This window comes from Chelonoidis abingdonii, chromosome 3 (assembly GCF_003597395.2).
Source record: "Chelonoidis abingdonii isolate Lonesome George chromosome 3, CheloAbing_2.0, whole genome shotgun sequence".
Lineage (NCBI taxonomy): Eukaryota > Metazoa > Chordata > Testudines > Testudinidae > Chelonoidis > Chelonoidis abingdonii.
Window position 1 is genome coordinate 193,128,221 of NC_133771.1, and position 24,057 is coordinate 193,152,277.

Sequence of the window (24,057 nt, forward strand, 5' to 3'; positions counted from 1 at the left end):
TGAGATTTCTTCTCTGCATATCCCTCTGTTCTAACTTGGCAAAAGTCCACTGACTTCAAGGGGGTGTTGTGTGAGCAGAAACAGTAGGGTTTGATCCTAATATCAGAGTAGTTTCAGGAAAAAATGATGAATGAGACAGTGGCATGGGGAGAATATTTTTAGTGGACAAGAGGGGTTGGGCACCGAGGGGCAGCTTTCAACCCCTAAATGTTGTTAATTACTACTGGTATCTGACTGCCTATGTCAAGCTGTAACAAGCAGAGGGAGACCTGAGGACAGTGAAAGGAGAAGGGAAAGAGGCAGGACACACAAAGATGTCTGTGTTGCAATCTGCAGCTCCAAAACTGCTTTTCTGCACTACTGTCTCTAAACAAATGCATTAAACTTTGATACAGGATAGAATATTGGTTCCAACAACATACTATACTTTTTGTTTCCAGACATAGCTTGCTAACTGGTACTCATCAAGCCATATGACTCTGATTTAGTCCACGTGGACACTGAATCCTTTAGCTTCTGAACTAAAGTATAATAGAATGAAACACACATCTCCAATATTCTCTAATATTGACTCTAATTCATTATTTTTTATTTTGTAATGGTGAACTCTGTCTACAATAAACTATGACAATGTGAATTTTGAGAATGTGTAAATTGACATTTTAAAATTAATTCAAGGGGAAGCAGGGTAGTCTAGAGGATATTACACAGGAGTGGGGCAAGTTCTGACTTTGTCACTGAGTTGCTGTGTGACCTTAGGCAAGTTAGTCTACCTCTGAGTTTTCCTGTCTCTAAATAATGGGAATAATGATGTTTACCTACTTTTTTCAAAGTACTTTGAGACTATGGAATGTATGAATGAAAGCACTACATAAATTCTAAGTATTAACTAATACTAAGTATAATAATTGTGTGTGTGCTACCTAACCTGTAAAACAGTGTGTGGAAATTTTAAATCTAAATTAGCATTTAACCTGAAAAGACATAAGTAAATTTGTTCCATTTCTTTTCCGTCAGCCTGTTGCCACAAGTGTTTCAGTTTTCCTTGGCAGGAAACTATGTGATGTCATTGTAGAAAGTCTGCTAATCTGACCAAGAGTAAATAGTGAGATTTCTCTCTTGCTAGTTATATTTAACTACAGATTATTTTTAAAAGGTGTTTAAATAGGTTTAGATTACTAAGAATGTCAACTATGTTATTATGAAGACAAATAATGCCTCACAAATAAGTTTTACTTAAAACTTACTACTTTGGTCTTTTAATTCAAACTATCTAATATTGCTTTAGTCCTGTCCTTTTTATGATTCTAGTTAAACTACAAGACTGGCTGCTAATATTTATTTCTTTTAATATCCTTTTATTCATTATTTGCTCATAAATAGAAAAATAATTGTAACCATCAAAACAATACATAAATAACAGTAGTTTTCTAGGACAACAGTTTTTGCACTAAATCCTACCCTGGCCAGCAGAGTGAGGCAGAGAAGAGGCATTCCTTTGTATGTCTTCTGTCAAAGAATTCTTGCCAATTTGGGCAGTTTTTCTTGTAATGGGTCAGGGAGATGAATTAAAGTGTATTAAGCCAGTGGTTCTCAACCTGTGGCCCACGGGCTGCTTGCGGCCCAATCAGCACACAGCTGCAGCCCATGTGACATCCTCAGGGCCATACAGGTAGTATTAGATGTGGCCCACAATGCTAAATAGGTTGAGAACCATTTCCCTAAGCTTCTGACTGCTAGATCCTGGGACTCTGGAGGGTTGCCAACCCTCCAGGATTGTCCTGGAGTCTTTTGGAATTAAAGATTAAACTTTAATTAAAGATTATGTCATGTGATAAAACCTCCAGGAATACATCCAACCAAAACTGGAAACCCTAACAACAAGGGGTGGATCACTCAATAATTGCCCTGTTCTGTTCATTCTCTCTGAAGCATCTGACATTGGCCAGTGTCAGAAGACAGGATACTGCGCTACATGGACCATTGGTCTGACCCAGTGTGGCCATTTTAATGTTCTTATATCCTTGGATCCACAGACCTCAATCAGCTGGAGACATGACACAGACAGAGGGTATTGTATGAGCTGGCTTTCATCTCTACTGCATTCAAACTTCTCTGTCAGCCAAAGATAAAAGTTCAACCCTTGCAGGATAATGAAAAGTCCAAACCAATTAATCAGCCAAACAAAAAGCATCACAGTTCTTCATGTTGCCCAGGCACAGTCCTTTCCCAGGCTCCATACAACATTTTCCTATTGGCTGCAGGGTTACCCAGTCTTGTTTCTGGATCATAGATCCTCTTTCACGTGTCTATGTCAGTCATATCTCCTGATGGTCCCTCGGAGATGTAGAAGAGATCTCTTCCCCTTTCCTCTCTCCTGTGAGCTGCAGCCTTGGGCCTTATACTCAGAAGCAGTCATCCCCCCCACTTCTTTTGTACTCAGGGCTCCTTCCTATACTGAGGAAAGCAAGCAACTTTTTTACTATATCTCTTTCCAGCTTGCTGCTTTGTTACCAGCCTACAGTTCCCATATTCCTTTGGGAACTATAACTCTCAGAATGTCTTGTTGCTGTTGGCTGGAATTTGGAACAGGGCTGAACTGGACCTTGGGCCTGCCTTTAAAGGGAGTACTTTCCGTTATACTTGTCTTACACGACCGCACAGGGCAGGATGTATCCCTTTATGTTCATCTTGAGTGGCTTGTAATTGTTAAGCTTTTTATTTGTTTCCCAAACCAATTCAGAGCAGATAACATCTTTCTGTCCAGTTAGTTGGGGAACTGAGAAGAAAGTAGAAAGTTTTGTGCCCTAAGCCCTGATCCAATGTCCATAAAAGTTAACAGAAAGTCTCCCATCAACTTCAGAGGGCTTAGATGAAGCTTATTGTTTTCAACTGTCTAAAGCACAGAAGAGTAATAAATATCAGTAATAATGATAAGCCTAAGATTGATTCTGTAGTCTTTCTGCATACAAAATTTGTCTTCAATAGATGTTCTCCATATGGACTTCTAGTATCCACTAAAGTTCATTAAATAACCCTCAGCACAATCAGAAAGGATATGTTTCTGGATTACTTGGATGCATTATTCCTATACGTGGACATGGTTATACCAACAATAGTAATAAAAAATATATAAAGTTATAAGAACATAAGTAATAGAGTTCAAACACTGTTCAAACCATCCTAGTTCTTTGATTTCTCTGCCTCAGGATCTTCCATTTTGTTTTCATTTCTAATTGTATCAAAGTCATTTGTCCAATTGTTTGTCCCAGACAAGATGCCACCATAATTTTCCAAAGGAGGGGGCTCAGAGTTCTTTCTTCCCTGCCCTGCACCCAGCCCCACATACCCTCTTCTGCTGCCACACATCCAGTCCCATGCTTCCCCCCCCACATTGTTCCTCACTCAGCTCAAAGCTCTCCCACTGCACCCACACCCATAATATCTCTACCCCACACCTAGCCACAGGTAGGGACACACCCAGCTGCAGTTACACGTAGACTTTCTGACCAGACACTGCATGACCCAACAGTAAAAAGGTTACAGCCAAACTCTCAGCTCCCCAGGCATGGACCTCTGGAGCATAAACCCAAAATTATAGCATCTTCCGGTGCACAGGGAAGAGTATGGCATAAGCTTTCATAGAGTTTGCCCCTCCCTCAATGTGAAGAGGAAATACAATGAATCTGTGTTAAACCAAGCTGAGATTTGTCCTCACCTCTCACTTAAAGGCACATTGGGTTTTATTTAAAATATAAAACAGGTTTATTAATTACAAAAGATAGATTTTAAGTTTAAGCAGATTACCTAGTAAATAAACAAAATTTGAAAGCTGTTGTTTATTTAAACCTCTCATCTTTTACTTACAATCATAGATTATTAGGGTTGGAAGGGACCTCAAGAGATCATCTAGTCCAACCCTCTGCTCAAAGCAGGACCAATCCCCAAATGGCCCCCTCAAGAGCTGAACTTACAACCTTGGGTTTAGCAGGCTAATATTCAAACTGCTGAGCTATCCCTCCCTCCCTCCGATAATTGGAGATATACCAATCTCCTAGAACTGGAAGGGACCTTGAAAGGTCATCAAGTCCAGCCCCCTGCCTTCACTAGCAGGACCAATTTTTGCCCCAGATCCCTAAGTAGCCCCCTCAAGGATTGAACTCACAACCCTAGGTTTAGCAGGCCAATGCTCAAACCACTGAGCTATCCCCCTGCCCCCCCCTTAATAATTAGAGATATACCAGTCATCCAGGACCTCACCCAATCACCACAAATTTTCAAAGATAATGGCCAATGGCTGCAATCACATCAGCCAACTCCCTCAGTAACCTTGGATGCATTAGATCTGGACCCATGGACTTGTGCATGTCTAGCTTTTCTAAATAGTCCTTAACCTGTTCTTTCACCACTGAGGGCTGCTCACCTCCTCCCCATACTGTGTTGTCCAGTGCAGCAGTCTGGGAGCTGACTTTGTCTGTGAAGACCCAGGCAAAAAAAAGCATTGAGTACCTCAGCTTTTCCCACATCATGTGACACTAGCTTGCCGCCCCCATTCAGTAAGGGTCCCACACTTTCCCTGACCTTCTTGCTAACATACCTGTAGAAACCCTTCTTGTTACCCTTCACATCCCTTGCTAGCTTCAACTCCAGTTGTGCCCTGTCCTCCCTGATTACACCCCTGCATGCTCGAGCAATATTTTTATACTCTTCCTTAGTCATCTGTCTGAATTTCCACTTCTTGCAAGCTTCCTATTTGAGTTTAAGCTCACTAAAGATTTCACTGTTAAGCCAAGCTGGTTGCCTGCCATATTTGCTATTCTTTCTGCACATCAGGATGATTTGTTCCTGCACTCTCAATAAGGCTTCTTTGAATACTGTGTGAAGTTCTGGTTGCCCCACCTCAAAGAAGATATATTAGAATTGGAAAAGGTACAGAGGAAGGCAACAAATATGATTAGGGGTATAGAATGGCTTCCATATGAGGAGAGATTAAAAAGACTGGGATTCTTCAGTTTAGAAAGGAAACGACTAAGGGGGACATGATAGAAGTCTATTTAATCACAAATGATGTAAAGAAAGTGAATAGGGAAGTGTTATTTATCCTTTCACACAACACACAAACCAGGGGTCACCCAATGAAACTAATAGACAGCAAATTTAAAACAAACATAAGGAAGTACTTCACACAACGTACAGTCAACTCGTGGAGTTTGTTGCCTGGGAATGTTGTGAAGGCCAAAAGTATAATTTGATTTAAAAAATAATTAAGATAAGTTCATGGAAGATAGGTCCATCAATGGCTTTTAGCCAAAATGGTTAGGAATGCAACCCCATGCTCTGGGTATCCTTAAATGTCTGACTGCCAGATGCTGGGACTGTACAACAAGGGATGGATCACTTAATAATTACCCTGTTCTGTTCATTCCCCTCTGAAGCATCTGGCCCTGGCCACTGTCATGAGACAGGACACTAGACAAGGTGGACCATTGATCTGACACAGTATGGTCATTCTTGTGTTCTTGGAAAGAACAACCTTAATAATTATGGGTTTGTTGCTGACTTGCAGCTGGTTATACTATTTAAGTTCCAGTAACAGTTATTCTTCTTTGAGTGCTTGCTCATGTCGATTCCAATTAGGTGTGCGAGCACCGTGTGCATGCTGTCGGAGAATTTTTACCCTAGCAACACCAGGTGGATGACTGTGGAGCCCCCTGGAGTGGCATTTTCATGGCTCTGGATATATACCCTGGCTGACCCAGCGGCCCCTCAGTTCCTTCTTACTGCCCGTGATGGTCGTTGGAACTGTGGAGATTGGCTTTGCTACTCTCCACTCTCCCTAGCATTTTCCCTACAGTTTATTAATAGTTTGTTGTTATAGTATTGTTATAGATTTTAATAGTGTAGTTCTAGTTATAGTATAGTAGTTTGTATTAGTGGGGGAGAAGGGGCTTTCCCCTCCTTCTCATATTTGATTGGGCTCATGCCCAAAACTCCGGGCTTTAAATCCTGTGGATCCTGTTCAAAACCCATGCCAACAAGTAGCCTCCACAACTCTTGCCTGGGGGAATCTCACCAGGCAGAGAAGTGCAGGATTTGCAAGAGCTTTCACCCCTGGACTACATTTGAGACAGCTCCTTATGGAGGTGGCTCTTAGTCCTCAGCCTCCAGCGGCCTGGCAAGACCTGGTGCTGAGCACTTCGGTACACAGCACCCTGGCTTCAGCTACAGGAACAGTACCGTGTTCGGACTCTGATAGAGAGCCCCGACACCGACGTTCCCTAGCAACGCAACCAATTTCTGCAGTCTTGCACCACTCTCACTCGCCTGGCCCAAAGCGGCACCAGAAGCTGGAAAAGGCTGTCCCACCTCACCCCTTCTGAATCCGCCTGTAGAAACTTGTCCCCCAGCAGAAAGCCTGGGGACACAGGTACTGGCCTCAGCACCGTTGACTCCAGCACCAAGGATGAAGCCGTTGAGTCCGGTGAGACTGGTCTCCCTGTCTCACAGCGTGGTTGAGGTCCAGTTGCCATCTACACCAGATACATTTGCAAGGGATCTGATTGCCATGACTGTATTGTCATCTCCCCAACAGACCAAGGTACCGCCACCTATCCATGTGGCACCATCCAGGGAAAACCAGCTCTTATTCACCCGCTGACACCGTTGGTTGAGCTGCGGCACCGTTCCCACTCTCGGCACCATTCACACTTTTGGCGCTGTTCCCGCTCCTGATGCCGTTCACAGTCCCGGCACCACTCTCCATCGTGGCGCCAGTTGTACTAATGGCACTGCTCCGACTCCTGGCATCAGTCTTGACACCGCTCTGTCTGCGGGTCACCATCCAGGAGTAGATCCCAGTCCCGACACCGGTCATTGTCTTCGAGACCCAGGTCCAGATCCAAATGCCGATCCAGTTCCTGACACCAGTCTAGGTCCAGACCCTGTTCCCCAGTATCGTGGGACCGTTCTTCTCCATCTCGGCACCAATTTCCAGCTTCATGGTACCAATCAACTTCAGCTCGTTGACATGACTCGGCACAGACCCACTCGGTACCACTGTGGCCATCATGTTCCACCTCTCACTCATCAGGGTCTGAGGCAGGATCACGCTTCTCAGACTGCCACCACTTGGATCATGGCCACCTGGGCTCAGGGGCGGATCAGTGGCAGGCGCAGGAACAAGGCCCCTCTCAAAGGGTACACCCAGTGGCCCTTTTGGACACCCTGGGCATATCTCCAGGCCCAAGGTGCTCCCTCTGGGGCTTCTCGCTCGGCACTGTCTGAGCCACGAGTGCCTGAGGCCTCTGCCAACTGTCCTGCTCCCAGAGGCATGGAGATGGTGGCATCATCCTCACAGGCGCCAGCTCCTCTTCCTCCAACTCCAGCTCCTGTCCAGGACACTGAGGTCACAGGACCAGAGCAGAGGGACACAGCTCAGCAAGAGGCCCTGTATGATCCTTTACCTCCTGTGGCATCCTCCTCATCTTCGCCCAGTGAGGCTGTGGCAGAGACCACTATATCGGGTCCCCCCCACAGTAAACCTCCGCGCCCACCAGGAACTCTTGCAAAGAGTGGCGCAGAATATGAACCTGCAAGCAGAGGAGGTAGTCGAGGTGGAGGACCCTGTGGTTGACATTTTGTCCACAGAGGCTACTTCCAGGGTGGCCTTACCACTTATCCGGACCATTCAAACCATGGCTAGTACAATCTGGCAAACACCCACTTCCATTCCCCCAACTGCTAAGGGGGTGGAGCAGAAGTATTTTGTCCCCTTCAAGGGATATGGCTATCTGTACACTCACCCACAGCCCTGTTCACTGGTGGTGGCCTCAGTGAATGAGAAGAAGCGTCATGGTCAGCAAGTCCTGGCACCCAAATCGAAAGAAGCCAAGTGCCTCAATTTATTTGGGTGCAAAGTCTACTCCTCAGGGGAGCTCCAACTCCGGATTGCGAACCAGCAGGCTCTCCTAAGCCAACACAATTTTAACTCTTGGAAGTCCATGATGAAGTTCAAGGAACTGGTTCCTCCAGAGTCCAGAGAAGAGTTTGGGACTCTGTTCGAAGAGGGCAAAATGGTCGCACGAACCACTTTGCAGGCCTCATTGGACACCATGGACTCTGCCGCTCGGACCCTCTCCCCAGGGATAGCAATGAGGTGCATTTCTTGGCTGAAAGCTTCTAGTCTACTACCAGAGTTTCAGCAAACTTTGCAGGATCTCCCCTTTGATGGAGTGGGCCTATTCTCAAACAAGACAGACTCGAGGCTTCAAAGCCTCAAAGACTCTAGGGCTATAATATGTTTGCTGGAGATGCACACACCATCTACCCTGCGGAAACCATTTAAACTGCAGCCTCAATGCTCCTACCCTCCTCCTCAGCCGAGACAGGACTTCTACAGGAGATGGGGGTGCGGTGGCAAGAGAAAACCCTCCAATCACCGATCTAGCAAGGCCCAAGGTCCTTTCAAGCCCTCGGCGATTCCCAAACAAAACTTTTGAAGGGACGCCTGAAGACGGACCTCACTCAGGATCCTACCCCATTCTTGAATCATTTATCCCATTTCCAGCGTGCCTGGTCCCTCATAACCACGGACTGTTGAGTTCTTCGCATGGTGGAAAGGGGATACTCTCTCTAATTTTCATCCTCCCACCCTCCCTTCCGTCCCTCTTCAGGGACCCCACTCATGAGCAACTCCTTATCCAGGAGGTCCAGTCGCTCCTTGCCATGGGGATGATCGAGGAGGTTCCAAGGGAACTAAGCGGCAGGGAGGTTGACTCCTGTTACTTCCTAATCCCCCAGGCAAAAGGCGGGCTTTGGCCTATCCTGGACCTGCGTGGACTCAACAAATTCATGGTAAAGTTGAAGTTCCGCATGGTCTCCTTGGGCACCATTATACCTTCCCTGGATCCTGGAGACTGGTATGCCACCCTCGACATGAAGGAGGTGTATTTCCACATAGCGATCCATGCAGTTTACGGTCCTTTCTATGTCCCCCTGGGTGTTCATCAAATGTATGGCAGTAGTGGCAGCCTTCCTCTGTCGTTGACGAATTCAGGTATACCCATATCTCGATGACTGGCTCATCCAAGGGCGCACCAAAGAGCAGGTGCAGTCCCACATTCAGTTGTCACGGACACGTTTGGTCAATTAGGTTTCCTTCTCAGCATGGCAAAGTCGACGCTAGAACTGACCCAGACGATTGAATTCATAGGGGTGGTCCTGGACTCCATGCATGCTCAAGCCCTCCTGCCGAAGGCTCATTTCCAAGCTTTGTCGGGCCTCATCCAGACCCTTCAGAGCATCCCAAGCTCAATGGCAAGAACATGCTTGAGTCTTCTAGGACACATGGCTTCCTGCACATCTGTCACCAGGCATGCCAGACTAAGGATCTTTCCACTTCAAGCCTGACTGGCATCAGTCTATTGCCCAGGTTGAGACAGCCTGAACCTGGTGGTCACCATCCTGGAGAGGGTCCTGACCACACTCCACTGGTGGCTAGACCCAGGGACGGTATGCGAAGGAGTTCCCTTCCACATCCCTCAGCCCTCCTTGTCCTTTGTTACGGACGCATCAGCCCTGGGATGGGGCACCCATCTCTGGGACACTCAGACACAGGACCTGTGGGCCCCGTCCAAACTCTCTCTCCACATCAATGTACAGGAACCGATGACAGTACGTCTAGCTTGTCAAGCCTTTCAAGAGCGGCTGCACGGTTGTTGTGTGACGGTCCTCACAGACTACACCATGTTCTACATCAACAAGCAAGGGGGGGGCTCATTCCTCCCCCCTCTGTCAGGAGGCCATTCAACTGTGGGAATTCTGCATAGCCAACTCCATTCACCTGGTGGCGCCTTTTTCTCCCAGGGGTCCAGAACACATTAGCGGACCGCCTTGGAGGATACTTCCACACCCACAAGTGGTTGCTCCATCCGGAGATTATCCACTCCATCCTCCTAAAGTGGGAGTTTCCCCAGGTCAACCTGTTTGCTTCATGCACCAATCGGAAATGCCAGGCATTTTTCTCCCTCCAGGGTCGCTCCCCAGGCTCTCTCACAGATGCCTTCCTACACTTGTGGACAAGCCGATTGTTCTATGCCTTCCTGCCATTTCCCCTTGTACACAAGGTCCTGCTCAAGGTGTGCAGGGACAAATCACAACTGATTCTGGTGGTCTCAGCATGGCCTAGATAGCATCGGTACACCACTCTGTTGGAGATCTCAGTGAATGCCCCGATTCCGCTGCCTCTGTTTCCAGACCTGATCATGCAAGATTGTGGCCACCTCTGTCACCCCGACCTGTGGTCCCTCCACCTCATGGCATGGATGCTGCATGGCTGAGCCACTCTGAATTCCTCTGTTCTCGTTTGGTGCAACAGGTCCTGTTGGGCAGCAGGAAACCTTCCACTCAGGCTACGTATATGGCTAAATGGAGGCAATTCTCATGCTGGTGCTCTCACCATGACATGCTTCCCCTCCAAGTGTCCATGCCTCTCATTCTGGACTATCTCCTGAATCTGAAACAGCAAGGCCTGGTGATATCATCCATCAGAGTTCACCTGGAGGCCATCTCAGCTTTCCACGCAGGAGTGAATGGCCCATCTGTCTTTGCCAACCCCATGGTTGATAGGTTCCTCAAGGGCCTGGACCATCTATATCTGCAGGTACGACAGTCTGTACCCACATGGGACCTTACCCTGGTCCTCTCCAGACTTATGACTTCTCCATTTGAGCCTTGGCCACATGTTCTCTTTTGTACCTCTCTTGGAAAACCGCTTTCCTCATGGCTATCAGTTGCGCGAGGCATGTCTCTGAGCTCAAGGCTCTTACATCAGAACCACCTTACGCAATCTTCCATGGAGATAAGGTGCAGCTACGACCTCACCGTGCCTTTCTTCCCAAGTTGTATCGACTTTTCATATCAACCAGGACATCTTCCTCCCAGTTTTCTACCCAGAACCTCACACCAATAGTCAGGAACAACGGCTTCAGTCCCTCAATGTTCGTAGGGCTCTTACGTTCTACTTTAAACGTACAAAGCCACTCTGGAAAACAACACAGCTCTTCATCACAGCTCTTCATCACAGAAGATGAAGGGTCTTCCGGTCTCCTCCTAGCAGATCTCTCCTTGGATTACGTCATGTATTCATGCTTGCTATGATCTGGCCAGGGTCCCAACCCCTCATCTCACTGCTCACTCCATGAGGCCTGAGGCCTCGTCGGCAGACTTCCTGGCCCAGGTGCCAATCCAAGAGATCTGCAGAGCTGCTACTTGGTCTTCAGTGCATACGTTTGCCTCACACTGTGCCATCGTTAGACAGGCCAGAGACGATGCAGCATTTGGTAGGGTGAGCGTACAATCCACGGTACTTCACTCTGACCCCACCACCTAGGTAAGGCTTGGAAGTCACCTAATTGGAATCGATATGAGCAAGCACTCGAAGAAGAAAAGATGGTTACTCAGCTTTGTAACTGTTGTTCTTCGAGATGAGTTGCTCATAGCCATTCCAAACCCGCCCCCCTTCCCCTCTGTTGGAGTAGCCAGCAAGAAGGAACTGAGGGGGTGCTGGGTCAGCCAGGGTATATATCCAGCACCATGAAGGCGCCACTCCAGGGGGCTCCACAGCCAACCCACCAGGTGTTGCTAGGGTAAAAATTCTCTGACAGCCATGCATGCGGTGTGCACACACCTAATTAAAATGGATATGAGCAATACATCTCGAAGAACAACAGTTACAAAGGTGAGTAACTATTTTTCCCCTATCCCTCAATGGAATAGTCTATAAACAAACTCAATTAGAAAATGAGGGTAGTTTATGTTGAATTCTAGCTTAGCCTAGTGATTATTCTGTCCAAAAACAAAGGTGTTGCCCCTAATAATTAATAATTCAAGGTAATGGGAGGTTTTCTTGTCAAATGATGTCTGGATTGTGGTATCCTGGAATACGAGCTTTTATCATAGCATGATGTATATGAAAAAGGCAATGAAACAGAGTCAGTGACTGGCATGGAAAAAGAACTTGGGATAGAATTTATGATTCAGAGGTGTTCTGGATCTAAAAAAAACTTGCCATTTCAGCTGATTCATCCACTGAAGGTGTCCATAGTTCTTGCAAAATGCTCATTGATATGTGTCCATCTTGTGAGACAATTTTATGTACCCCACAGTAGATGCTGATCCTGTTTCTGCACTGACTACTGAAGGAACTGTTATATCCTCTTTAGTAGAGTAAAAAAGTTAGAAATGATTTGTCCTCATATAATGATTCTGCTTTTGGTTTATATCTCCCCTTTGTCTAGCTCTTATTCTTTGCAGCCTGGGTTAAGGATGATTGCAGTAAGCGGAAACAAGCAGCTGCCAGCCAAATGTTAGAAGTCCTAGAGACTCCTTTGTAGTGGCATATGAGCTATGTTTAAGAAATTAGTTAGGTATTTAGGAACAGATAATCCTCCTTGTGCAGAACAGAAAACTTGTTTCATTACGGAAATTTCTCTTCCACATGCCAGTCTTTGATTCCTTGGAAATACATAGTCCACAAGTAAGTTGGTTTTGCCTACTAAATGCTCTTGCTTCTAAAAAATTTGGGTTTTAACAATGCAATTTTTTTCTTTCCTGGCAAATTTTCCTGTTGCTCTTTTCCTGTGGCTGGTGTCATAGTGGAGTCATTGTCCTCATAACTAGTGAAAATATTAAATATAACTAGGCTTAAATAAACAAGGGAACACACCCAGATGCAGGTCAACAACAACCTCTTCTTTATTAAATTATTCCTTAGAAAAGCAGGTTTTAAATGGCTTCTGCTTTCCCATAATTTGTATGATAGACTTTTAAGGCTGACTATTCAAGGCATGGTAAGTTCTTCTTCGAGGAATGTCCCTGTGGATGCTCCACTTTTAGGTGTTTGAGCGCCCCTGCACTTCTAGTCAGAGATTTAAGGTAGAAGTGCCCTGGTTGGCCACGCACACGCTGCAGTCAGCTCTTGCTGCTCTGAGTGGGTATCGCGCACACGTAGCCAACCGTCCCCCAGTTCCTTCTTTGCTGCTGTTGGCATCAGTCGGAACAACAACAGCACCTCAGAATAATCTTCCTCAGAATACTTTTTCCTTTCCTTTTAGCCCGAAATTACTCCTTCCTGTTCCCTGCGAGGTTCCTGTTTCTTCTCTTTCCATCTAAAAACAACAACAACAAACAAAAAACCTAGAGACTCTCTTCAAATGGCCATGCCTCACCTGTAGACCATCAGTACCAGTCTCTGGTAGTCATTTCCAGTGTAAGGGGACTGTTGCCCTTATTAACATTCAGAGAGGGTGTTTTGTTTGGCTAACTCCCAGCACTAAAAGATAGGGGAAAGGCCAATGCTCCAAGTCAGCCTCAGCCTCTGAGCCTGATTGACAAGGCGGGCAGGCTAATCAGGGAGTCAGGAGGCCAGGGTGGTCCCATCCTCTGTGTGAGCTGGAATTGCTGGGTCAGACAGAGTGGGGCCAAGCTAAGGAGAAAGCAGGGGCCCAAGCTGAGCTGGGGAGCAGAGCCATGCCAGCCAGAGTGGCCAGAGAAGCAGGTCAGGAAGCAGGTCAGAGCTGGGAGCAGAGCCAGAGACTCAACCCAGGGAGAGAGTAGATCCTGTGTTGGAAGCAGGGCTGCACCCACAGAGCCAGAGACACAACCCAGGGAGAGAGCAGATCCTGTGCTGGGAGCAGAGCTGCAGCCACAGAGCCAGGTGTGGTGAGCAACTGGGGCCAGCCAAGGGGGGGCCTTGGGCAAAGGACCCAGTGCAGAAAGACACCTTCAGCCAAGGATCCTTGCAGGCCAGACTGGGAGGAGGATTGTAACCCGACAGGCGGCTGATGCTGTAATAAATGTCTGTCTCAAATTTGGACTTAGAGTTCAACATCTGAGTGTTTATCTGAACCTTCCCCAAGCTCACTACCAGCTTGGATTTTATCTCGCTGCCACCAACTAGGACTATTTAGGGTTCCTAGTTACCCCGAGTCACCCAACCTTTCCCTGGGGGACCCCCAAGACCCAGAACCCCTGGGTCTCCCTATCTCAACGGGAAAACAAGCTCTTCCCCCTTGTCTCCTCGTTATCTGCTCCCCCGCTTCCCCCTCCCTTTTCCCTGGGTGAGCCTGGACGATGCAGTACTTAACTCCTTGAAGGCAAAACAAAGAGGGAAATCACCCTCCCCCTGAGGCGATGCATTCAAATCTAGTAAAGCTAATATAAAGAGATGTTCCACCCCCCCTTCCTGTAGCCTCACCGGAGAAATCCCAAAAACCTCAGCCAGGTTTTAAAAAAGAACTTTATATAAAAGAAAGAAAATACAAAACAATATTACTGCATTAAGAGATCAATACAGGCTCTTGCTTATAAGAAAATATGAATAAACAGTCTGAATTTTAAAACGATAGCCAAATTAACCAGTCCATGCCTATCAACACACATGTAAATACACACCAAAGCTATAACAGCCTCCTATTTGCCTATGTTGCTTGCTGTTACTTACACGTTGTAGGAGAAATTAGAATAAAATAGAGGGTTAGCAGGAAGTTGTTCCTCATGCTGGAGCAGAAACAAAAGACTTGAGCAGTCACAATTCCCACCCCTGACTTTTAAAAAATCCAGCTCTCTGATTGGTCCTCTGGTCAGGTGTTTGGTTCCCTTTGTTCACCCTTTACAGGTAAAAGAAATTTAACCCTTACCTTACCTATCTACTTACCTTACCTATCTTCCCCACAGATGCTGGGAAGAGGGGTCCCACCACCCAAAGCCCGGAGGTGTGTGGCCACCACCATTGCAAGTGTCCAACCCGCAGCATCCCTGCCCAACAGCCAGGGCCTGAAAAGGAGACCTGGGACCTACAAGGAATAGATTGTGAAGTACCCTGATGTCCAGAGACACTGTTTGTAATGTTCCCTGCCACAGAGCGGGGTGATGTGTTTTCCTTTAACCTTTCCCATTTTTCCTTATTCTTTTTTTAAATTAATTGTTAATTAAACAACTTGTATTTGCTTTAAATTGTATGAAATGATCAGTGGGTCAGGGAGGTGCCCAGTGCAGAGAGAGTACCCCGGAGTGGGACACCCTAGCCCCTGTCCCATGTGACTACAGCAGGGTTGGTGATTGAGCCCCCCAGGAACCCTGGGTTCAGCCTTGTTGGGGTTCACGGACTCTGCCAGACAGGAGAGTGGAAGGGGAGTCCTCGAGGGCAGGGAGGCCTCTGGGTAAAGGAAGTGGGAATGAGGACTCAGATCCTTTCACTAGCCCATCTCACCGGGGTAGTGCAGAAGGCAGGAGAGTTTCCCACTATAGCGGGATCATCCCCCGCTTACACCAGTGTGTTCACTGCCTGGGAGAGACTCACGTTCTGCAGAAGTGCCACTACTGCAAAAAGTTAACCTCAAGGACCAGAAAGGCTAGGGAACTCCAGCTCAAATTGATGCTTATGGAGAAATCCCTGTGTCCTGCCTCTGATCTTGAACAGGGGATTCCTCCCAACCAGCTCACTCACTCATCAACTGCATGTCGGACATGGGATCCTCTAAGATGAGCACAAAGAAGCTCCCATGAAAACAAAGAAGTGGTCTCACTCCTCCCCCCAGGGAGAATCGCCATGCAAAAAGCGATCTCCAACTGCTAAATCCACCCCGGTACTGTCGGCACACAGAGCCTCAGACCGTGTGGCAGTGGGTTCGTCCAATGCAGAGGCGACCCAAGGAGCGAAAGACCTGGTGCGGTCTAGGTCTAAGACAGACAGTCATGGAAAAACTAAGCCTGTTCCTTCAGAGGCTAGAGAGCTGAAGCCCTTGGCACAAGCAGTGCTATGGCGCCACCTGCTGTTCCTATATATTGTTAGTCCTGCTTTGAGCAAGTGATTGGACTAGATGACCTCCTGAGGTCTCTTCCAACCCTAATATTCTCTTATTCTATGATTACAGCAAGCCCACAGCACCAGCAGCACAGACACTGACTAACCTCTGTGTGCCCGCCATGCCTGCACCTAACTTCCCGATGCCTCAGCATTTCATTAGCCAGGCAGACTTTTTCATTGCCTCCATCCCAGGCATGCCTCTCTCTGTCACAGATGGCACCCTAGCCAGACCAGCCATGAGTCTCACGTCTACACCTGCTGGCTCAGTCCCTCCTCTCTCAAGCAATGAGGAGGATGAAGCGGCCGTGGGGATGGGCACCCCACGCCATTCATCAACCAAGCCTGGAACCTCAGGGCTATAACCCATAGTGTGGCAACCCCCTTAATGGATGCCCCCACAATGGCCCTCCCACCAAACTGGCCCTACTGGGACTGATGGGCACTGTATAGGGCTCATAATATTCAGCCCTCTAACCAGTTCAGGTCCAGAACACTAAGATCAGCTAGATCTACTTCACTGGTTGCCCCAGCTTCCCCTGAAGTCACCATGGAGGAGCAAGACGGCAATGAGGACTTAATAGAGAGTGACATCCCACCTCCTACCCATATTTCTTCATCATCCCTGGAAGACACAATCATGCCTCCCCACACACAGGGGGATGACTTTAAATCTTTCCAAGATCTATTGAAGCGTGTGGCTGATTCCCTAGCTACCAGAGACACACAGCATAAGCTCACTGACATTCTCCATGCCTCTCCTATGGCCAAGATTGAATTGCCTATTAATTCTTCCACTATAGACCTGCCAAAAACGGTCTGGCACACACCGGCCATGGCCCCACCTTCTTGTAAATGTTCAGACAAGACGTATTATGTGCCAGCAAAAGGGGCTGAGTTCCTCTTCACTCACCCTTGCCCAAACTCACTGGTTGTGGAAGCTGTTAATCAAAAGGGAAAACAACACCTGGCTCTTAGCACTCCTTACAACAAAGACTGGAAACGCCTTGACCTGTTTGGTAGAAAGGCCTCAGCGACTCTTCAGTTACGCATCGCGAACTATTCTGTGCTATTAGTCAAATATACTCACAACATTTTTGCACAGATGTCTACGTTTATTGAGCATCTCCCCACAGACAAATAAGAACAATACAAAGTGAGCATCTTAGAAGGTTCCCTGATTGCCAGGATGGTCTTGCAGGCATCATTGGATTCTGCAGACACAGTGGCTCACTCCATTGCCACATCAGTAGTCATGCAGAGGGCCTCTTGACTCCACCTTTCCGGCTTCCCCAAGGAAATCCAGGCCACAATCAAGGACAAACCTTTTGAGGGACAGAAACTCTTTATGGACACCACAGGTGCAGCCTTGCATAAACTCAAGGACTCCCATGTCATGCTGAAAACCTTGGGAATTCATGTACCTGATAACAAAAAGAAACAAGGCCCATTTTACATCTAGCACTTCCGTACTGCTCTGTATATCCAGCTGCAGAGACAGTACTACCAATGTGGCAAACAACGTCAGCCAAGACAACAGACACCGGGGCAATCCACCATGACCCAACCATCTACTTCTAGACACGCATTTTGAAGTGTTGGTCGAGGACATGAGAGCCCCTCATATTCCATTGCCACAACCATCTCCTGATTCCAGTCCATTTGGAGATCGCCTAAAACCTTTCTGTCCAGTCTGGGCAACCATTACATTGGATAAATGGGTTCTGGAAATTATATGCAAAGGCTATTCCATACCCTTCACCTCTCTTCCACCAACCCATACCCCTCCCTCATCCCTCTTCAGGGACCCTTCTCATGAACACTTACTACAGCAGGAAATAAATCACCTCCTGCAACTCAGTGCTGTAGAACCTGTACCTCCCAAACACAGGAGGACCAGGTTTTCTTCACACTGGTTCCTCATCCAAAAGAAAACCAGCAGCTGGACGCCCATATTGGACTAGCACAAGCTAAATAAGTTTATCAGAACTCAGCATTTCAAGATGGTTACCCTTGCAACCATAATCTTGGCATTGGAGAAGGGAGATTGTTTCTTGGCCCTCGACCTCCAGGATGCTTATTTCCATGTTACCATACATCCTGCACACAGAAGGTTCCTTCGTTTCACAGTAAGCAACCTACATTTCCAGTACAAAGTGCTCCCATTTGGACTTTCCACAGCCACACGAGTTTTTGCCGAAGTCCTCACTGTGGTCACAGCCCATCTTTGTAATTATATTCCCCTACCTGGATGGTTGCCTCTTGAAAGCTTCTACATACTAACAGGCGGTGGATGCTTTGTCATTCACTGCAAATCTGTTCATAAAACTAGGCCTACAAATCAATGCCATAAAATCCACCTTAATTCTGACCCAACAGCTGAAATTCATAGGTGCCCACCTGGACTGCACCCTGGCATTGCCAAGTCTACCCCAACAACACTTCCTCACATTAACAAACCTCATAACAACTATAAAAAACAGCCCGCAGACATTCGTTAGGTTATGCCTCTAACTTCTAGGACATGTCAGCAACCATGTTTGTCATGAAACATGCACGACTTCATATGAGGCACCTTCAGGCACGGTTCCGTACAGTATACATCCCTTACAGACATCCTTTTCACAAGCGACTGACCATGCCCACCACAATAAAGAACTCGTTATCCTGGTGGACAAACTATTCCAAGGTCTGCATGGGAGACCAGTTCCAACAACACACCCCATCAGTCACGATAACCACAGATATGTCTGTTAGTCTGTAAGGTGCCACAGGACTCTTTGTCACTTTTTACAGATCCAGACTAACACGGCTACCCCTCTGATACTTGATAACCACAGATGCGTCTCTCCTGGGCTGGGGGCACACCTGTCTGAACATACCATCCAAGGCACATGTTCATCCATGAAGTCCATGATCCACATAAATCTATTGGAGCTCCAGGCGGTCCGCAATGCATCGCACCATTTTATGCCCCTCATTCGCAACAAGACAATGCAGACCCTTACGGACAATTTGGCCACCATGTTTTATATCAATCGCCAAGGTGGGGCTCGATTTTACATAGGCCAACATCATGGGTGGTGCAACCACTAGGCGAACTAGGCAGTCGCCTAGGGCAGCAAGTGCTTGAGGGCACCCAGAGCTGTCCTCAGGCATAGGCAGCTGGGTAGGGCACCTGAAAATTTGGGGCACCACTGGGTCTTAGTGTCCACCCTACAGGTTTTCCTATCCCTGTTCTGACCCTGCAGGATCCGAGTCTTCCTGGCAAGGAGATCTAGTAGTTAAAAGAGAAAAAGTCTCCAGCCTGCCAGACCTATTAGCACAACACTGAAACTGTTAAAGAGCCATTCAAGGGGTAATGAAGATATTTAACAGGCATTTGCCAATCCCCAGGTATGTACTGTCAGTTTCTGAATGTACTGACAAAAACAGTTGTGTCAGTCTACAGGACCTTAGTTTAAAATTTGCTTTAAAAATATTTCATTAATGAGTTGGTGAAGATTATAAAATCACATCTCTAAAAAGTCCTTGCATAGATTTTTGATGCACAATCATCTTTAGCCTTAAATGCTTGGATTTTCAGACATATGTTTTTTTAAATAAATTCTTCAAAAGACCACCCTTATCTAAAATACACATTTTAATTACTATAGTAAAAAAACTTTCATCCAAAGTCTTCCTGTCCTTTGTCCCCATCCATTTCTCCCTTCACCCCCTCTCCCCTCCCCTCCTCCCCAGCTAAGGAAGCAACAGCCCTTGGTTCCAGATAGCTGGACAAAATGTTTCCCTTTCTCTACTTCTGACTATCTGATGAACTAGTTTTAAGCAAAATCAGTACCTTAGGATTTTATATCCTACTTTCTTATGCCTAAAATCTTTGGAAACTTTTTTTTTAAAGTTGGTGAAATTTCATAAACGTGTATTCTTATGGAGATCACACATGGTAAATTAGTGTTCCCTTTTTCTAAAAGCAATGAACGTTGTTGTGAACACACTGAACCTCTGTAACTGATTAATTTAAAATAATGTCTGTTTCAGTGAGTTAAATATGTAGTAATCTGGAATGAATCATAGAACATCAGGGTTGGAAGGGACCTCAGGAGGTCATCTAGTCCAACCCCCTGCTCAAAGCAGGACCAATTCCCAACTAAATCATCCCAACCAGGGCTTTGTCAAGCCTGATCTTAAAAACCTCTAAGGAAGGAGATTCCACCATCTCCCTAGGTAATCCATTCCAGTGTTTACCACTCTCTGAGTGAAAAAGTTTTCCTAATATCAACCTAAAACTACCCCACTGCTTGAGATCATTATCCTGTTTGTCATCGGTTAGCACTGAAACGAGTCTTAGATCCATCCTCTTTGGGTCCCCCTTTTCAGGTAGTTGAACAGCAGCTATCAATCCCCGCCTCGTTTCCTTCTCTTTCAGACTAAACATCCCAGATCCCTCAGCTCTCCTCGATAAGTCAGGCGTGCTCGCAGCCACCTAATCATATTCTGTGTGCCCTCTGCTGGCACTTTTCAATCATTTCACATCCTTCCATTGTAATGTGGGGCCCAAAACTGGACACAGAGTAGTCCCAGATGAGGCCTCACAATGTTGAATGAGGGGGATGATCACATCCGCCGATGCTGCTGGCAATGGCCACGACTGTATCAGCCAAAATGCATTAGCCCTTCTTTTCTTGCGAACAGCGACACTGTTGACTCATATCCAGCTTCTCGTCCACTGTAACCCCTAGGTCCTTTTCTGCAGAACTGCTTCCTAGTCGTTCGGTCCCTAGTCTGTAACAGTTAATGGGACTCTGCACTTGTCCTTGTTGAACCTCATCAGGTCTCTTTTGGCCCAGTCCTTTAATTTGTCTAGGTCCCTCTGTATCCTATCCCTATCCTCCAGCGTATCTACCATTCCTCCAAGTTTAGCGTCATGATTACTTAATGAAGGCTTAAGAGTATATTTAAAATATAAAATCAGCTTAGAAATACTGATTAAGAAAACGTAAAACAGTATTCCATAATATTTAATGTTGTATTCAGCAAGACAGCTGACTCACCCTTACTACAAAGTTTTTGCAAATAAATGTCTGACAAACTTCAGGGCATATTAAAAAACCTGTGACTAACATTTTTTATTCCCAAGTTTAGTGCTTTTAATTAGGTACCTTCTGCATATGCATTCTGCGTGAGGGAGAGGGTACAGGGGTCTCTGCGGGGAACTGTGATTCTCCACCACCGAGAGACGGTCCGGGCATCTTGTTATTCTTTCTGCCTTGTCCCCCTGCCCCTACCCCTGCCGGGCTGCAAGGTCAGGTTGCCATCAGGCATAGGGGCACCAGTTTAATACTACTGCATAGGGCCCCATAAATCCTAAGGACAGCCCTGGGGGTGTCAAAAAGTGGTGCCCTGGCTCGGCAAGGAGGAGCCTCCTTCTGGAGGCATCAGAGAGCAAGAGCGTCGGGTTGTGGGGGTGGTGAGCCCCAACCATGGAGGAGCCAGCATAGCGCAAAGGGGCAGGAGTCCTGCAAAGGCTGCAGCGCCGTTAGCAGGGAGAAGCCGTGCCCCTCTCCCCTCCTGCCCAGGCTGTGGCCTGGCGCCCCCCCAGGAGGCTCCTGCAGGCTGCAGCAGATGTATGCGGGCAGAGGCCCCCGTGCACCCTGCAGCTTCTCCCTCACCACACTTCTGCAGCTGCTGGGCACATAAGCTGCCGCCAGGTGCAGGGCCCTGAGCCTGCTCTGGGAGGGGAGCAGTGACAGTGGCTCACACTCCCGGGAGTCACTGAGCCTGAGTGCAGCGAGGGAGGAGCTGGGGGGGTGCATGGTGGCCTCTGCCCATATGCATCTGCTGCAGGAGCCCCCAGAAGGCTGCTCCTCCCTGCCAAGCTGCTGGAGCGGTCCAAGCCTGGCAAAGCCAGTGAGTGGACTTGGGGCGGGGACCGCTGGGGTGAGGTGAGGAGGGGAGAGCTCATGGGGGGGGCAGCTGCGCACCCTCCAGGGGAGTTCAGGAGGTAGGAAGGGGGGAAATCTGGTTTGAGGAGCAGCCCCTGGGTAGGCTGGCCCCTGGGATCTATAATGGCTCATTGGGATTTGCCTCTCAATGAACCGATGTTGGGGGGGGAGCAAAGTGGAAGTTTCACCTAGGTCGCAAAATATCCTTGCACCGGCCCTGACGAACTTAGACCTCAAAGCAACCTACCTACCAGGAATCGAAAACAGCACAGCAGATGAGCTAAGCAGAAACTTCTCCCAGACACACGAATGGGAAGTGGACCTGAAAATCCTCACCACTATCTTCCAATGCTGGGGTTTCCCCACAATAGACCTTTTTGCAACGTCCCACAATACCAAGTGCCCTCAATACTGCTCCCGGGAAGGACTCAGGGAAAAATCCCTCAGGGACGCCTTCTTCATGAAATGGGAAGGACCTCTAATGTATGCTTTTCCCCCGATTCCTCTGATATCTCATGTCCTTTACAAGATAAAACAGGAAAGATCCTGAGTGATCCTGATCGCACCAACGTCGCCCAGACAAACCTAGTTTCTCTACCTTAATCGGACGATCAGAACACCACCATGGCCTCTCCCACTCATACCTCATCCACTCACACAGGACTCAGGTCATCTCCTTCATCCCAACATCCTGATCCTCCATCTCAAGGCATGGCTGACACCTCTGTGGCTGACACCTCTGGAGGCAAGCTGTTCCACAGAGGTCTGGGATATTTTGATGAACAGCAGATGATTAACCACATGAAAAACATATGCTCAAAAGTGGCATCATTTCTCCATATGGTGCGGTGACAAACAACTCTGCCCTCGAACGGCTCCATTACCAGCAATACTTGAATATATGCTGACCCTAAAAAAAATCAGGTCTTTCTATCAGTTCACTATAATAATAATTGGAGATATACCAATCTCCTAGAACTGGAAGGGACCTTGAAAGGTCATTGAGTCCAGCCCCCTGCCTTCACTAGCAGGACCAATTTTTGCCCCAGATCCCTAAGTGGCCCCCTCAAGGATTAAACTCACAACCCTGAGTTTAGCAGGCCAATGCTCAAACTGCTGAACTATCCCTCCCCCTCCAGGTACACTTATCTGCAATCACAGCTTTCCATTCCAAAGTAGATGGCTTCACTATATTTGTGCATCCTCTCACTAAATACTTCCTCAAGGGTATACAGAATACTTACCCTACAGTCAGAGACCCTACCTCTATGTGGGACCTTAACTTAGTCCTCCACACCCTCATGGGCAAACCTTTTGAGCCTCCAGCTACCTGCTCACTATTACACTTGTCCATGAAAGTTGCCTTCTTAGTCGCAATTACGTCAGCATGATGGGTTGGAGAGCTTGGTGCCCTGATGGTAACTTCACCTTACACCGTATTCCTCAAGAACAAGGTAATCCTTCGCCCACATCCGAAATTCATACCTAAAGTGGCCTTATCCTTCCATCTCAACCAGCCCATCTACTTACCTGTATTCTTCCCAAAGCTGCACACTGACAGCAGGGAAGCATCTCTTTACATATTGGATGTTCGGAGAACACTCATGTTCTATACAGATAGAACAAAGACATTCAGAAAATCCACCAGATTGTTCGTTTCCACAACGGAACAATCTCAAGGACTAACCATTTCCAAACAACGACTTTCAAAATGGGTATCAGAGTGCGTCCAATTATACTACCACGAACACGACCTAGAACCCCTCTCTGGTCTTTGCACGCACTCTACCAAGGCTATATTCACATCAATAGGCTTTCTTAAAGATATACCCATCATTGATATATGTAAAGTAGCTACCTGGGCATCACTCCAAACCTTCACCAGACATTACGCCATAGAGAAGCAATCAGCTGCTGATGCTCATTTTGGAGAATCGGTGTTATCTACCGCTCAGTAAAGATTTCTGAAGCCCCTCCTTTCACTGAAGGGTACTGCTCCATAGTCACCTAAAAGTGGAGCACCCACAGGGACACTCCTTGAAGAAGAAAAGAAGGTTACTCACCTGTGCAGTAACTGAGGTGCTTCGAGATGGTTGTCCTCGTGGGTTCTCCACCACTCCCCCTCCTCGCCTCTGCTTTGGAGTTTCTCTTCAATCCTGTGTGGCAGAGAAGGGATTGGGGGATGGTTGGCTACGCATGCACAATACCCACTCAGAGCAGCATGAGCTGGCTGCAGCGACTGCGTGACCA

The 24,057-nt window shown here is 47.2% G+C and overlaps 1 long non-coding RNA gene across 2 annotated transcripts; it reads right to left on the minus strand.

Moving 5' to 3' along the window:
* Nucleotides 1-16,999: 16,999 nt before the first annotated feature.
* On the minus strand, nt 17,000-23,959 carry LOC142046508 (uncharacterized). 2 transcript variants are annotated; one of them, XR_012655453.1, is made up of 3 exons: nt 23,871-23,959; nt 23,338-23,416; nt 17,000-17,286 (listed from the first exon to the last, which is right to left on the minus strand). It is a non-coding gene; the product is annotated as an uncharacterized LOC142046508 (long non-coding RNA). The 2 variants fall into 2 exon arrangements; XR_012655452.1 differs by lacking the exon at nt 17,000-17,286 and adding an exon at nt 22,458-22,572.
* Between the last annotated feature and the right edge of the window lie 98 nt (nt 23,960-24,057).